Source organism: Notamacropus eugenii, chromosome 2 (genome assembly GCF_028372415.1).
Source record: "Notamacropus eugenii isolate mMacEug1 chromosome 2, mMacEug1.pri_v2, whole genome shotgun sequence".
NCBI lineage: Eukaryota > Metazoa > Chordata > Mammalia > Diprotodontia > Macropodidae > Notamacropus > Notamacropus eugenii.
This window is the reverse complement of record NC_092873.1, coordinates 31,115,539-31,133,077: the sequence shown is the minus strand read 5'-3', so window position 1 is coordinate 31,133,077 and position 17,539 is coordinate 31,115,539. Positions and strand designations below refer to the sequence as shown.

Below are 17,539 nucleotides of genomic sequence, written 5' to 3'. Positions count from 1 at the left end.
AAATGGGAGCTGAGCCTGGAGGGATTTCTATGCTAACTGTCTTTCTTACAGTCTCAGAAACAGAATCTCTCACTATGGAGCTAGGCATGAGGATGCTGGTAGACTGTTTTCATTTGCTTGTCACATTAGACTCACTAATCCATGAACTGTGCTCCTGGAGAATACTACAAGCAGAGGAGTTGGTTAGTATGTGGACAGGTTTGGTGTTATTCTCATAGGGATATACATTTCCTCTCAGTGGAATTCTTTCATTCCTTGGGATAACACCCAATCACCTGAACCTCGCTTTCCTCTCCAATGCACATCACAGGCACTTCTTCCTGTAGAGTACTCTCATCAGCTCTGCTCTGGCCCTGAAGCTAAGCTCTGGCCATTTCTCCTCGAACGTCATTACTGTCCTGATGCCCACACTAAAGACTAGTCTTGCAGGATTCAAGCTTAGTCCCTAGAACGTCTGCCCTGGACTTCCGCGATCCCCATTGGTGTGTCACCCTACTCATCTATTTTTTTTTTTTTATCAAATTCAAGGTCATGCTTCATTTCACTCTCTCTTGTACACGGGTACACTTTCATCCCCCGGATCCTCTCCAGATCTGAAAATGTTACCCAATCCTGTCTCTCATTCTTCTCTAATGTCATGTGTCCATGTACTCCACTTGTTCCCCAGGTAACACTCCTTCATGATGTATAACTCAGTTGCATCTCACTGGCTACCACTCCTTTCTATGCCTTGTCTCCCCCATTAGATGCAAATTCCTTGAAGGCTTACTGCCAGAGGAGCTCAATTTCACAGTTTCCCTATCTTTGCTGATATCAGCTGTGACCTTTGACAATGCAGAGATAAGGTTCCCAATAAGGCCAGTGTCCACTGCAAGGGCAGTGTGACCATCTAGGGCAGAAATGCATTTGACTTTCAAGCTCCTGGGTAGTTTTCTGTGGTGCTGGAACAGTGACTTCAGCAAGCATTTTGAAAAGAAAAGTAGCAGCACTGGTGCCTCTTTCAAGCAAGTGCTCACTTGGCCCAGTGGATAATGCTTAGTCAGCGTGTGTCCACAGGACTAGTGCCATGTGTTATGGGGTTTTCTGAAGGGCAATCCAAGGTGAGATAGGTCCTGCTGGGTTCTGTCCATGAGATGGCACCATTGGAATCCTGGCCTTCCTCCAGCCCTGAGATCAGAGTGGAATCTGATAGAGTAACTGTGTTAGTGACCTCGATTGCAGTACAAGACAATGGACATTATGTGTGAATCTCCTAAGGGGCTTTGGTGATGATAAATGAACTTTGAATTTCAGAGAGGATGGTCTGGGACACAGCAGACACACTTGAACCTCATCTCATATGGACAGGAGACCCTGCAGTCCCCCCTCCTACCCATTGCCAAGTAGAGGAAGGGCTTATATCCCTGGCAGTCAGAATGACCTCAGGACTTATTGGAGTCTCTTGGGCAATTGTTGGAGGAGGTATGGCTGAGCTCAATTCAGCTGCTGTGTTGAGCCCTGGAGGAGTTGACGTGATACTTATTATCATCCTGCATGGAATCATGCGCTCTGTAGTCAGCGGAACCTCTCAGCTCACTTCTGCCTGCCTGTGGAACAATATGAGCACCAGTCCCAACAAAATTGAGCCAGTCGTGTTCACCAATGAACCTCCAGGATTAGTGTTTGAGAAGAGTTGATCTTCAGTAGAAGTGGTGGTCGATGATTCAGTTGTGCTTTTCTCTGACACTCTACTTGGCAGATCAGTGCTGAGAGTGGCCACAGTCTGAGAGGGTCAATATCTGGGATTTTGGTGATAAAGGTGAGACTTATGGTATCAGGTCTTGGGGCAGGTGAGCTAATGTTCACTGTAAAGGGAATCGTTTCAGTTGAATTTAGGGAAGTTGAAGAAGAGACTGTCCATGGCCATGCAGGGGTGGCATCTGTCTCAGTGATGGTGAGATCACTGGCGTCACCTTTAGTAGGTGAGGGAGAAATTGTGCTTTGTCCAGGAAAAACCATGCAACTGCTGCTGGTGGTAAGAAGCAGGGTTGAGTTCACTTGAGCTCCTGTGCTGTCACTCTGGAGCCACAGAGATATCTCCAGTCATCTTGACTGTGACAGTATGGACTTTGCTCCATTGTGGCCAAAGGGAGAACTCAGGTCCTCTCTGAGTGTCCAATTGGGACTGCAGATGGTTAGCCGCAATCACCGGTGGAAGGGAGCAAAGAGTGGTACCTAACCTCCTTGGTTCTTCTCCCAAAAGGGAAGCTGAGGACATAGGAGATCCAGGTAAAGGAGTGATCAGTGAAGCACCTTTGTTACTTTCTCCCACTGTACCCAGAAGCCCTTGGTTCTAGTGGTCTCAAAATAAAGAAAGCCCACATCTGTGACCTTGCTGCTGAGGATGACACTTGGGCTTTCAGTTCCAGGATTATTCAAGCTTATGGCCTTGGACTTGTAAGTATCCCTCAGGGAAGATGACTGGAGACAAAGGGGCAAAGTAGACATAATATCTAACAATCCTGGTCAGATCTGCAGCTTCAGCAGAGGTCAAGGACTAGAGGACCTTTGTTTTCATTCCAGGCAGAGCCCCATCAATGCGGGTGATGGAGTCAGCAGGTGCTGGTGAAGTCAAAACCAAGGATGATTCTGTTTCTCCTTGACGCCTGACCCTGGAAGTAGTTGGAGTGTGTGATGGAGTTATGTAGGCAGCTGACTCTGGCCTAGACCCTCACAAAGGACTTGACATGGAGTTAGCTGTGCTCTCAGCCAGAAGAAACATCCCTGGGATGGTCTGATGGTCTTCCACACTGATGTGCTGCGAGAGGCCAAACTACCATGTCAATTTGCACTGTCATCTAGTTCCCTACTAACCTATCTGCAAAAAATGAATTCCCACAAAAAAAAGCACCTTCAGTTTTTCATTCTTTCCCTGATAATATTCTTCCTTAGTTCTTCCCTTTTTCTCTTCAAGTTCATTGAGATAGCTATTTACAAAAGGTGTTTCCATTTCCATTTCTCCCACTCCCTTTTTATCTCTACAGTCTGGTTGCTAAGTTTCATAAGCAAAATGAAATTGTCCTCGCTAATGTTACTATAAAACTCGTCATTGCAAAAAGAAATGACCTTTTCTCAATCCTCATTCTTCTTCATCTCATTGCAGCCTTTCCTTCCATTCTCCTACTTTCATTGATATTCTCTTCCCTTTAGATTTTTATGACAATACTCTCCTGGTTCTTTGGCTGAATCCTGTCTCAGTCTTTTTTGCTACATTCTCACCCAAGTCATCAATGCGAATTTTGGGTATTGTATATTAGGGCTCTGAGTTGGGCCCTTGTTTTTTCTTTTTCTAGGAGATTTTGTAAGCTCCTGGAAATCCGTCCTCAGAACGGTGATTCTCAGATATACTCATCTACCTTTAGCCTCTCTAGTGATCTGCAAACTCATTACTCCTTTTGGACAACTGCCTGTTAGAAATCTTGAACTGGTTGTCTTGTCCGTATCTGAATCGCAACACATCCAAAACTCTACTCATTTCCTTTCCCCCCCAAAATTCATTTCGTCTCAATTTCCCAGTTTCATGCTCTCCCCATCTTCCAATCACCCAGGCTCACAGCCCGGAACTACTTACTTTCACGCCCAAACCCATATCCAATCTTTTGTTAAGGAATATAGGTCTTGCTCTCTTAACACCTCTCCTATATGCTCCTTTACTCATATGACCCTATCATCCTCCTGGTGCAAGCCCACATCACCTCATTCCTGGACTATTGCAGTACCCTTCTTGTGGATTTTCTTGTCATAAGACACTCTTGTCCATCCTCTACTCAGCCACCAAAATGATTTTCCTAAAGCTCTTGTCTGACCATGTCATTTTACCATTCAATGAAATATAATGGCTTCCTGTTCCCTCAAGAATCAAATAGAAAGTGCTAGTTCACATTCAGAGCCTGTCCCTCCTTTTATTTGTCAATCTAATTGTACTTTACTCCTGCATTCTGCCAGTGACACTGGCCTTCTTGCTCTTCCTTGCATTGACTCACCATCTCACAACTCAATATATTTTTACTGACTGTCTTCCATCCCTGGAGTCCTTTCCCTCTGTATTTTTCTGGCTTCCTTCAAGCCCTTGTTAATCTTCCCCCCTTACTGTAGAAAGGTATCCTCTTCCTGTCTGTAGGAAGATGCGATCTTAATAGACATGATGCCCTTAAAAGCTAAGTGCATGCAGTTCTTTAATTCTTACGACCTCACAGAAGTGGGAAGAGATGAAATGGGAGAGCTCTCCCGATCACCATTAAAACAGTATAGTTTCCTTTTCAGAGACAAATGAAACAGTATAGTATAGATAGAGAGGAGGTAAATGTTGCAATATATATAGCATGTGGGGAAAGTACCAAAACAAAGTATCCTTATATAGAAAATGATCCTATTTGTATTTAGTCTCGAGAAAAGAAAATTCTCAAATTTGTAATAGTAAATTCACAAAAGAGAACACAGAAAAGATCAGAGCATCTATAAATATTAGCTTAAACATAGTTTAGTAAACCAAAACAAATATGGAGAGATTTGAAAATGATTCATCTTACGTAAAACAACAAAGCTTTACTGGGACTTCACTACAAAGCATTTCTTTTTTTTTTTTTTTGAAACGTATGTCAATGAAAGTTCTCATTTGATTTCAATAAAGGTATTACTTATACAAATAATATGATAAATATAAAATAATGAAAACTTCATCACTTAATCAGGGAAATTCGAAAACTTTAAGAAGAGCCCTCCCAAAATCCCTTACAAGGTTATTGCAGTTGCCATAGTACTGTTTATGATTGGCACCTTTCACAATGTCATAGGCGCTCTGCTATTAGCTGGATATATCAGCAAAGGTGGGGCAGAATGAGTCATTTCTGTTCTGGTAATTGAAATTCTGGTATTCATGCCAGGATTCTACCTTTTGTGCATTGCCTACTATGTTTCCAAATGCTACACGGGCTACTCTTACAATGACATTCCAGATTTTGATGACTAGAGTCTACTTTGGTCCAGAAAAAAAAAAATTTGCTTTTGGGAATAAGCTTATCACTGAAAAGCTGAACCTATGGAAATTTAAATACCAGTGGGTCAGAGAATTCTCTAGTTCTCTAGCAGTTACTTTACCAAGGTCATTGCTAAGCTCTATGGGGTTATCCCAAAGATGTGAACTGAGCTTGCAATTAGAGAAATAAGTTTCCTTACCTCCTGTTCTGAGATAAGGTTTTTGAGGAGGCAGCTTTCCCATACACATATACAGATACATATTTTCCAAAGCAGTTGTGGAAAGGAGAATAGAATCATTCAAAAATTTTTTTTGGTAAGACATGTCCTTTTTAGTCTGAGGTTCATCATCACGTGGGCTTGATGATGACGAATTTTTCTGTTGCAGATTCTTTTGGAGACCGTCAACAGCGTTATAGAGAAGTAGCTGGATTTCCCTATCTGAATACATGTGTGTGTATATGAATAGATGAATACATACATATATGTGTATATTCACATGTACATATACACACAAACTTATATAGTAACAGGAATTTGGTGAGGAAATGGCCAAATAATGGTTTGGTTGAAAAGAGACTGAATCTCTCAACTGTAAGTTGAAAATGTTGACATTTTAGCTTTTATTTTTGGAAATAGTTTGTCATTAACAACATGATTTGTGTCAAATAGAATACGTAATGTGTTTAATTTTATTTTGTTAAATAATTATTTGAAAAACTCCAAATGACTCATTTAACCCATGAAGCTATTTTTTCCATTGTCCTCCAGTAGAACACATCTCAGTAAAACTAGGCATAATCGAATGACAATCCACCATCATTCCAACTTGCTTTTTGAAGTGTCACACAAATTAGGAATTTTGAATGTCTAAGAAGAGATTTTGCAGTTTTTCATCTTCCTGATATTCTTGCTAGGCCTTATATGTTTCATGAAGGCTTGATGTCTATACCATGGGGCATTTTGTCCTCTGATGATAAGGATGTGCCATGCTTTTATCATTATTTTAATTTTTTTTACCAGTTGTTAGTATTGCTAATTTTTTTAATGAAAAAATAAGGTTGGGGTAATCATAATTTAGTTGTTTTATAAATTGCTTTATTAGTACCTTTTGCTGTTTTCTTATTGTTAAGAGATACAGACTCAGTCACTTGAAGTCTACTCTTGGCCAAAGTAGGCTGATTATTTCATTGTTGCAGGGAGTGAGTACATTTAAGAGAAGTTAAAATGTCAAAGTCAGAGCTCTAGATTTAATACTTGTAAAACCTGTGCCTTATATTGGACATTTAATAGACTTGATTATCATGTTGCATTTCAGTCTATGAATCACATATAGAATATATCCTCTACTATCTTCAATTCAGGACACCAGCGACCAGATTCCCACTGGGACAATTGGCCAGAAATCAAGACACCCTCTCTCACACACAGTCAACCTATTTTTCAAGAAGAGCCACTGCTGTACCTAAGACATCTGCAGGAGTGAACGTGGCAACCAGGAGCCTGTTGCTCGCCTTGACTTCAGATGAAACAACAGCTACCTCTGACTCAAGTACTCCTTTACAAACCAGCCTGACTGGGAGACTTTCCTCTCTTCTCCCAATCATCCCATCTAGAGCACCAACAACTACCATGGAGAACTCCAGTATGGGATCAATATCTATAGCAATTCCACCAGATGTCCTCTGTACAACTGCCTCAGCTTCAGGGATGGGCACCAGTCCTCCTGCCTCCATGTCCTTCTCTCCTTCAACTTTCAGGAGAAAACCCTGCACCAACTCCAGGACAACCTGAGGTCACTACCCCAGAGAGGTCAGACTCTCAGATGTGAAGAGAATCTGGCTCAGCTGCCCAGCACCATCCTGGTATAAGGATCATCCCAATACATGTTTGTCCTTGGCACCCACAAAAGGGATATCTGGGCCCATAACATTGTCTGTTACCTTTGTGGAGAATATACTCAAACCCCACACAACTCTCAAATATCAAACACATTCCTTGAGACCTCCAACTTTTACAAGGCCAGAGACAACATTCATTGTTGCCCTCCATGATGTAAGACAGGGAGCCAACCATTCTACAACTATCCCCTCACCCAACACGACAAGAGCCCAGACAAGCCAAACTCTACCTCCTACCAATGAACACAGGGAGACTTTGCAGACTGGAGATACATCTTTTCCTCCTAGTGTTAGAAGAGATCCATGGAAATTCCAAAGATCAGGCACTATTTTCCTATAAAATTTAGAACAGGAATCCTATTTTTAAAAGTATCATTATGCTTTAAGCATTAATTATTTTTATGTGATACTAACTCTATTTTTTAAAAATTGTTTTTGTTTCCCTACTAATTTTTTATTTATCTCAGTATTTATTTTTTACCCTTTAATAACAATTCTTGCTCTGTGTCCAAATTTGCAGTTTGTGTAATCACTGGCTTTTATTTGTGGAAGATGAATAGCTTCGTACAGTCTAATAGCAGTTCCCATTATCTATGATTTTTCACATATGCAATGGGTGCCATTTCGTTTCCGCTCCCGCTGCTGCCTCCCAAGGGGGCCTGAGCTATGGAGACTCCCTACTCCCCTCCTGGCAAGCCAAAAAGTCTCCCTCACTCACCCTGGCGCCTGTGGGTGGAGGGATCTGCGAGGCTGCTGGAGACTCCCTCCCTGAAGCCTGCCTGTATCTGCTCCTCTCAGTGGCTCAAGGCCAAGGCAGGACTGGGCTGGGCTCCAGGTCCAGGGCGTGACAGACCTTTCGTAGGTTTTTCAGGGCTTTCTGAAACAGAAATCTCCTCCACTCCATTGTTCTGTGGCTTCTGCTGCTCCAGAATTTGTTGGGAGTTCTTCTTTACAGATATTTTATAGGCTGTGGGTTCAAAGCTACCATACGTGTATCTTTCTACTATGCCATCTACACTTATTCTTCTGAATCCAGATGTATCCCATCCCTATCAGGTATGATTAGGGTAGGATTTCATTTTACTCATAAAAGGCACAAAGGGAAAAGGGAAGCAGGGTAAAAGAGCCTGGGTAGATAGAGATATTCCTAGGAGGGCACTGATAAGAGAGGGGAAGAAATTTAAAAATGTGTTGATATACATCTGAGAAATAACAAACTTAGTTATGAGTGGTAAAAGAAATGAGAACGGAAGGAAGCAAAACAGCCTCAAATGTTTATTGTTAGGGGAAAGATGAAGAAAGTGAAAGATAAGTGGGTCAGCCATCATACTACCTGAGTGGCACTATGTGGGGAGGGCACCTTGGTTGCTGTGTATTTTAGGGAAGAATATAACCACAAAGACAGGGGCGACAAAAGTCTGTGACAACTTTCAACCTCACTTCACCTGTATTTGCTGTTAGCAATTACAACATTCATCATTCTGGGAATGTCTCTATCCATGGTAATTACAGTTAATCTTCCAACTAGGCAATAATTATCTAGTTGCCATACCATGCAGGATCAACGGGCTAGGGTTCACTTCTTTCAGCACGACTGAACACAGTGAAAAGTATCTCAACCTTGAAAAGGGACTAGCATTTTTCAAACTGTACAGTGACTGGTTGTATGTTTTTGTATTTCTTCAGTTTTAGACTACATTTGTATATTAAACAAATAGGTTACTACACTCATTTCCGTTATCATTACTCTGCTGAAATGCTTTTTAATAACCATCTCAATAAAACAATATATATTTATGGGAAGGGCAAAAGTTATTATATTAGTCTGCAAATCACAGCTTATGTATCAGAACAAGGTCAATGAGGATAGCCAGACAATCATGAAAGCCTTTGACTTCAGCCATTTCAATGAGCCAGTACCTCAGCTGCTTTAATCTATGAGGCTGTTCTCTCTCATCCATTCCTACTTTGGGCCTGTAATTGTGAAGGCAGCGGTTCACAGGGATCATGCCAATACTGGCATTTCTTGGCTTTTAGGATAAGCGAAAATATTAATCGAAACTCAATATATAGTTATCACTTCTAATTTTGAAAGGTAATGAATGACTAATGTTGGAAATTACATTCAACATAGGGGTATGGTAACAACAGGACAGCATTTCGTTGTTTCTAAGAACACATCTAATAATTTGTGTATATTTTCAACAATTATGAAAATGTACAAACGTAGATTGGGGCAAATGAATAATGCGCTGGGAACCATCAAATGCCCATCCTGGATTCCACAGACTTCCAATGTTTCACAGACAAAATAAAACATATATGTCTTTTATAAATACACTTGGAACTTAATTTTCCTATGGATAATTTCTGTGACTCATGTTTAAAGATCCCCTTGCTTGCATCGTCAATTACACTCCAGAAAGGCAGTACAGCACAGGGGAGAGAAAGCAAGCCTTGGAGCTGGCAAGAACTACCTCTGACTCCCACTGGCAGTGTGACCTAGGCAAGTCACTTAACCTCTCAGGGATCTAAGTAACTATCTAAGATTCTAATTTGCTGAAAGATACTGGCCTGCAGTGCAAAGGGAGTTCCCTATACCATGACACCATACATCCAGTCCATACCCCATGAGAAACTCAAACATACACATTTAATCGGATAGCTATATTAGGTATGCTGAGAGAGTAAGGAAGCTGATTCTATAAACTACACCTGAAAAACCGGTCACCTTACACTTACCACAGCTGCTCTTCCAAACCTTTTCATCCCTCCTCAAAGCTCCCATATTTCACTCTGCACCTCCTCAGCTAAAAATCTTGTCTCATATTTGGCTGAAAACAATTGAGGCTATTACTTGAGACCACCCTGTCCCCACTTCTTCTCATCTAACATCATCCAAATGCCTTCTGTCAGTATCTCCTCCTTCATTCATCCCACATGAAAATGCTTTTTCAGGGGGCGGAGCCAAGATAGCGAAGTAGAAAGACGCACATACACATAGCTCCGAACCCACAAACCACAGAACGGCTAGAGGGGACCAACCCAGGGCGAATTCTGCACCCAGAGACCACGGAATATTGGAGCAAGGGAGATTTCTGTTCCGGAGAGACCTGCAAACCTCTCGCGGGGGGTCCTTCGCGCCGTGGACTGGGCGCCGGGACTGGGAGCAGAGGGCAGCCCTGTCGTGGCCGAGACACCGTGAGGAAAAGATCCGAGCAGGCTATGGGACGGGATCTCCAGCGGCGGCACAAGCCCCCCCACCAACAGGTGACTGACGGGGGTAGGTGAGAGAGTCTCTTTGGCGGGTCGAGACGGGAGTGGGGTGCCCCCATGGCCGGGCCCCTCCAGGAGATAGAAGCTGAGAGGCGGCTACAGACAGGAGCTCTCCAAACGGGCGGGAGCCTGGATCCATAGTGGAAGGTCTGTGCATAAACCCCCTGAGGGAACTGAGCCAGAGAGGCGGCCCTGCCCCTGACCACCTGAACTTAATTCTCACACTGAATAGCAGCCCTGCCCCCGCCAAAGACCCTAAGGCGGAAAGCAGCATTTGAATCTCAGTCCCCAAACGCTGGCTGGGAGGACCAGGAGGCGAGGTGGGTGTGAGGAGAACATTCAGAGGTCAGGTCACTGGTTGGGGAGAATGCCCAGAAAAGGGAAAAGAAATAAAACTATTGAAGGGTACTTATTCGGAGAAAAGACACTTCCTCCCTTCCTTTCTGATGGGGAGGAACAATGCTTGCCATCAGGCAAAGACACAGAAATCGAGGATTCTGTGTCCCAGCCCACCCAATGGGCTCAGGCCATGGAAGAGCTCAAGAGGAATTTTGAAAATCAAGTTAGAGAGGTGGAGGAAAGACTGGGAAGAGAAATGAGAGGGATGAGGGAGAAGCATGTAAAGCAGATCAGCTCCCTGCTAAAGGAGAACCAAAAAAATCTTGAAGAAATTGGCACCTTGAGAACTAGCCTAACTCAGTTGGCAAGGGAGGTGCAAGGGGCCAATGAGGAGAAGAATGCTTTCAAAAGCAGAATTAACCAAATGGAAAGGAGATTCAAAAGCTCACTTAAGAAAATAGATCTTTCAAAACTGGAATGGTACAGATGGACGCTAAAGACTTTATGAGAAAGACCGATATCTCAGAACATAGCGTGCAGATTTGAAAAATGGAAGATAATGTGAAATATCTTATCGGAAAAACAACTGACCTGGAAAATAGAATCAGGAGAGACAATGTAAAAATTCTGGGACTACCTGAAAACCATGATCAAAAGAAGAGCCTAGACATCATCTTCCATGAAATTATCAAGGAAAACTGCCCTGAGATTCTAGAACCAGAGGGCAAAATAAATATTCAAGGAATCCGCAGAACACCGCATGAAAGAGACCCAAAAAGAGAAACTCCTAGGAGCATTGTGGCCAAATTCCAGAATTCCCAGGTGAAAGAGAAAATATTGCAAGCAGCTAGAAAGAAACAATTCAAGTATTGTGGAAATACAATCAGGATAACACAAGATCTAGCACCCTCTACATTAAGGGATCGAAGGGAATGGAATAGGATATTCCAGAAGTCAAAGGAACTAGGACTAAAACCAAGAATCACCTACCCAGCAACACTGAGTATAATGCTTCAGGAGAAAAAATGGTCTTTCAATGAAATAGAGGATTTTCAAATTTTCCTGATGAAAAGACCAGACCTGGAAAGAAAATTTGACTTTGTAACACAAGAATGAAGAGAACCATGAAAAGGTGAACAGCAAAGAGAAGTCATAAGGGACTTACTAAAGTTGAACTGTTTACATTCCTACATGGAAAGACAATATTTGTAACTCTTGAAACATTTCAGTAACTGGGCACTGGGTGGGAGTACACACACACACACATGCACATACGCACACATACATAGAGAAAGAGTGCACAGAATGAATTGAAGAGGATGGGATCATATCTTTGAAAAAAAATTAAATCAAGCAGTGAGAGAGAAATATTGGGAGGAGAAAGGGAGAAGTTATATGGGGCAAATTATCTCTCATAAAAAAGGCAAGCAAAAGACTTATTAGTGGTGGGATAAAGAGGGGAGGCAAGAGAAAAACATGAGGTCTACTCTCATCACATTCCACTAAAGGAAAGAATATAATGCACACTTATTTTGATAGGAAAACCTATCTCATAATACAGGAGTGTGGGGGACAGGGGTACAAGCAGGGAGGGGGGGAAGATGGAGGGGAGGGCAGGGGGAGGAGAATGCAATACGAGGTCGACACTCATGGGGAGGGAAAGGACCATAAGAAAATAGAAGTAATGGGGGACAGGATAGGATGGAGGGAAATATAGTTAGTCCTATACAACACAACTAGTATGGAAATCATTTGCAAAACTGCTGGAGATGGAAGCTCAATTCCATGTGGACAGCCTCAGGCGGGTAAAGGTGGGAACTTCTAAATCTTAGAGTTCTCACGAGGACCCCCCAGGAAACGACTGGGAATCGAGGTGAACCGAGCTATCTCGTGTATTTCCGCCTCTTCCCGTGAGAAACGTGATGGGAGAGAGCTCTCCCCGCCCTCGAGATTGTCCCGGACCTGGGCACACCTAACAGCACGATATTCAGATGCAAACTATGCGGCTGGAGAGCTTAAGTAGGATCAGGAAAGCCAGAAAGTTCTCTTGGGCGGAGGGGCCACGTGTGAGGACAACAAGGCTCCGCTTTTCCTCTCTCCCCTCCCCCTCTCTCCCCACTTACACTTCTACTTCCAATCTCTTATTATAAGATCTTTGCCTCCTTGGGAGATTCTTCGCTCCCTCCTAAGGAAGAATTCCCCTGCACTTGTAACTAGACCCTGAAATAAAGCTCAACCCTTGTTCGACTCTGGAACGTCCTTTCTCTCATACGAGCATCCGGTTTGGCCAACCGAAGACCTCCGATAGAGGTAAGGTAAGACTCGGGTAGCCCACAGGCCTCTAGGCCTGGCACAAAACTAAACAGATTTGGCCTATATTGAATTACCTGTCTTCCAAGGGGAAGGGGTGGAGAGGGAGGGAGCTAAAGAAGTTGGAACTCAAAGTGTTAGGACCAAATGTAATGTTCTTACCACTGGGTAACAAGAAATACAGGTTAAGGGGTCAAGAAAGCTATCTGGCCCTACAGGACAAAAGAGAAGACGGAGACAAGGGCAGGGAGGGAGGATAGAGGAGAGAGCAGATAGGTCACAGGGGCAATTAGAATGCCTGGGTTTGGGGGGGAAGGGATAAAAGGGGAGAAAATTTGTAACCCAAAATTTTGTGAAAATAAATGTTAAAAGTTAAATAAAAAAAAAAGCTATTAGACAAGTCAAGGAAAGAGGAAAAAAAAAAAAGAAAATGCTTCTATAGGTCCAACTCATCGCATTCTATCTTATCTCCTCCAGCGTATCGCCCCTCTCTCATTCCTATTCTTGCTTTCTTCAATCTTTCCCTGCCTAATGGCTACTTCCCTCCTTCCCCATTCCCAAAAACCTCTTTACTTCGTCAACCTGTCCTCACTCTCATCTCACATTTCTCTTGGCATTTTTGCCTAATTTGTGCTCTAAGAGGATTCCTGAAAACACGTGTCTCCACTTCCTTTCTGGACTCTTTCTTTTAACATTAGTCTGGCTTGTAAAATCTCCAAAGATACCAATGCTGCCTTAACTGCCAAATCTAATGGTCTTTTCTCATTTCTCATCCGACTTGATCTCTTTGAAGCCTTGTCAAACTAGAACACTTATCTGCTTGATATTCCCTACAGTCTTCGTTTTGTAACACTAGTTTTCCCCGGATCTCCTCCTAAGTATCTGATCCTCTCCTTCCTAGCCTCCCTTGTAGATTACCATCTCCATTCGACTGACCTCCTAGCAAGCAGAGACAGCCTCCAGATTTCTTTTTATCGGTTGTGATTAGCTGGGTGACTGACACATAGAACGCGATTAATAAAAGCAGAAATTTCTTTTCTGCCTTGTTGCTTCTACATTCCACATACAGTGACCATATTTCTCCAGATGGGGCAGCTAGGTGGCCCAGGGGATAGGAGTGCTGGCTTTGGATCAGGGAGACTCATATTCCTGGCTTCAAATCTAGCCTTAGGCAAATATTCGTTGTGTGGCCCCGGGCAAGTCACTTAACCTTATTTGCCTCAATTTGCTCATCTGTAAAAGGACCAGGAGAAGGAAATGGAAAACCACTCCAGTATCTGTGCCAGGGAAATCTCCCAAAGTCTTCCCAGAGAGTCAGGCACAACTGAAAGGCTGAAAACAACATTTCACTAGAACAGGGTAGCATTTGCTCCCACCTCACCACTGAGGAGGCGGAAGTCAGCTGGAGGCTGGCTAAAGGAAAAAGTGAAGGAGTTTCCCTTCATTCAAAATGGGCAGGCAGGAGGGGGAGGGGACGCCAGTGGTCACGATTGGGATCCACTCTCCAGCAGGCAGAGCCTGACCCTGCTCTGTCCCAGATGCTGAGGGGAAGAGCTTGGCCAAGGGGTAGCCGAGGCACAGGCGCCCCCGTGGAGGGGGGGGTGTCTGAGGCTGTTCCTGGGGGCCTTCCCTTCACTCTCCCCCACCGCCCTCTCACCTGCCCTTTTTATCCAGATCGTCGACTCCGGCCTTTTCGTGGAGCAGCAGTTCCTGCACCTTCTTCACATCCCCAAGCTCGGCAGCTTTGTGTATCTTATCGAGGTCCTTGACTCTGATGATGTAAGAATCCGGGCCGAAGGGTGGGACCCCGCTGTCCCTGCGCGGGGGGAGGAGGAGGAGGAGGAAGATGGGGACACAACGCTCCTCCTAAAGATGTTAGAAATGTTCTTCATGTTGGCAGGGGGTCACAGAGAGGGTGGGGGAAGTCACGAGGAGTTCTCCCTTGATGTATTGGCCTCCTCTGGGCCCTCGCCTATTCTCCAAAAAGAACGTCAACCGCTCCAAGTGAAGTGACTCCTAAGCCAGCAACAGCAAGGAATCGATCCTAGAGACGGCTGTAGCCCTAGCAACGCCTCGAGGGGGACCGAAATGAGCACGCGTTCTCCAGATGCAGGAGTCACGCGCATGGGCCCAACGGTAAAGCTAAGCCTGGGCGAGTGCACACGTGCCAGGTCAGTTAGGTCTCCGCGGGAGGGGTCCACAGCTCAAGATCGCGAGGGTGGCTGAGCCCTGGGCTGGCTGCTTCCTGTGCTGGAGGTTCTTTGGAGCCTGGAGCTGTGACAGGATGCATAGAAGACGGGGGAAGGCGATGGGGGCCAGGTGAAACCTAAGGGGAGGGTGGGGCATGTGGATTGGGAGGAACTGGGTTCGAACGTGGAATCCTGGACCCGCTCTGTTGTTTCCATTTGTGAAGGTGGGCAAAGCACTTCCTCTCTGAGCCCCAGTTCCTTCTTCTGTACAACGCAGACTTCGGTCTTGATAACTTCCCAAGTGTCTGCCAGCCATGAATAATTCTGTGAAGCCCAGACTGAAAGCCAGCACCATGTTGGTGCTCTGATGCCTGATGGACGCCCTGGGACAAACGCAGTCTAGGTTCCTCTCTCCTCTGATTCTCCCTTCAGGAGGACAGGGCAATGATTCCTCTGGGACAGGGAGCCTGGCACAGGGAGGGTGGAGCTGGCCTTAACCAGGCAGCCCTGGGTTCGAGCCCAGCCTGTGCAGAACTGCAATTGCCCTATTGATGCTTTTATTAGAGTGGGGGCTGAGGGAGTTACAGCAGTTGTTTGGGAAAAGATATGTCAGGTTCAGCTGATTATAAGTAAGGCTAGAGTACAGAATGAGACTATTTTTTTTTTAACATGGCCAATGCAGAAATTTATTTTGCTTGACTTGACAAGCACATAATAGGAGTTTTGATTTGGTTTCTTTCTCAATGAGGAGTAGGGCAATTGGACGAGAAAAGATAGATATCTTTCTGAAAAAAGCAATAAAATAAATTCTTCAAAATGTACCTAATACATACCTACATGAAAGTGCTAGATTATTTGCACAGAAAAAAATGATGAGACACAGGAGGCCACAGTAGATAGAAGGCTAACCTTGAGTTCAGGAAAATGAGAGTTCAGGTTCTACCCTGCCATATTCAAACTGTATAACCATTGGATTGTCATTTAACCTTTCAGGGTTCTGAGGCAGCTCTCCTAGAAGCCCCTAAGATTGCGGATGAGTTATTGAATCTACGCAAGTGGAAGGAGTTAACACACCTAGAATTGCTAGTAAAATCCCAGGTCTGAAAAGAAATGGAAAAGAAAACAAAAGGGGAATAGTGCATGACAGGTATTCAGAGAAAGATGGGAAAAAGTATGTGGACTAATTGAATTAAGTGAACATAATCAGGAGGACAGCACAAAAAAGGAAAATCACAGTGGAAATGAAACGCCCAAAGACAGTAGCATTGTAATTCTGATGACTAAGCTTCGAGATTAGTCCAAGAGATTTAGGAAATGAAGCTTGCCTTCCCACTCTGTGGAGATGAGGAACTGTGGGAGCAGAATGCCACACAGGTCGTAAATGTCTGAGGCCATGTGACCTAAGAGCTTCCTGACTCCTAAAGGCCCAGTACTCTACACCATGAGCCACCTAGTTGGCTCTTAGACAAATTGGGTTCAGTGACTTGCTCAAGGGCACACAGTAAATGTTTGAGGCCATTTGAACTCAGGTCTTCCTGACTCAAAACCAGGCACTCTATTCACTTAATCATCTAGCTGCTTCCCCCTGCTGAAGGTAGTAAATGGCTATTCCTGTCTTCACATGGGAATCCTGTGATGACAGGAAAGATCTATCCATGATCAAGAGCTTGGTTGTCAGATCAGACTTTCCACATGCTACCATTTCCACAAAGGACAAGACTGCTACCATGAAGGTGGAACAATTTTGGTTTTCAGCCTCAATGTCAATGCAGCCATGGCACCTACTAGGACCAGATCAATCTAAACAGTGGAGGGATGTGTGTGTGTGTGTGTGTGTGTGTGTGTGTGTGTGTGTATTATATATATATAATGAGACGCAGAGACCATGGACCTACCTGCCATGAGTGACCAGCATGACTGATCTTCCTTCCAACCCCTCCTAAAGGCATCCTCCAAAGCCTTCTCATAGCTCCCCATCTTTTCCCTCCTTCCTTCCTGGAAATTGGCTCCTCACTGTTCAGCCTCAAATACTTTGGCCTCAGCCAGGGAGCCTTGCTTAAAAGCGAAACTGCAACTCCAGCACCAGAGTGAAACCTCTGAACTTTTTATTGCTAAGAAATACTCACCTGTGGTCCTTTGTATGCTGCAACCTGAGGTCAATGAAGCTCTTTCCATCTGACTCACAATTGGAATGTCCTCTATTTTTTGTCTTCAAATATAAACTCCTTCAGGACAGACTTACTTTTCTAAATGTATTCCCAGTTCATTTCATAAACGTCTAATAAAAGCTTTCCCATTCATTCTTTGTTCCTCATTCATACAAAGTAAACAGAACCAGGAGAATCCACAGACTATGACTGCAATGGTGTCAAGAAAAAGAAGACACCATCTTAGAGAACAGAGGAAAAAAGGAAGCAGTTTGAATTGTAGTGACTAATGTTTGTCCAGGAAAACAGATCATCAAAAAGTCTGCCATGCCCTCTACATGTAATCATTAGAGCATGTGTTGGA

The 17,539-nt window shown here is 43.9% G+C and overlaps 1 protein-coding gene and 1 long non-coding RNA gene across 4 annotated transcripts in view; one reads left to right on the top strand and one right to left on the bottom strand.

Moving 5' to 3' along the window:
* Positions 1-14,798, bottom strand: part of LOC140524856 (golgin subfamily A member 3-like) — a 65,119-nt gene extending 50,321 nt beyond the window's left edge. For all 3 annotated transcript variants that reach the window (XM_072639705.1, XM_072639710.1, XM_072639708.1), the window contains exon 1: positions 14,497-14,798. The gene's annotated coding sequence lies outside the window, so the exon portion shown is untranslated. The remainder of the gene's footprint in view (positions 1-14,496) is intronic.
* Positions 14,799-14,969: 171 nt separating this feature from the next.
* On the top strand, positions 14,970-17,328 carry LOC140524865 (uncharacterized). The gene is made up of 2 exons (XR_011973860.1): positions 14,970-15,158; positions 16,022-17,328. It is a non-coding gene; the product is annotated as an uncharacterized lncRNA (long non-coding RNA).
* Positions 17,329-17,539: the final 211 nt, after the last annotated feature.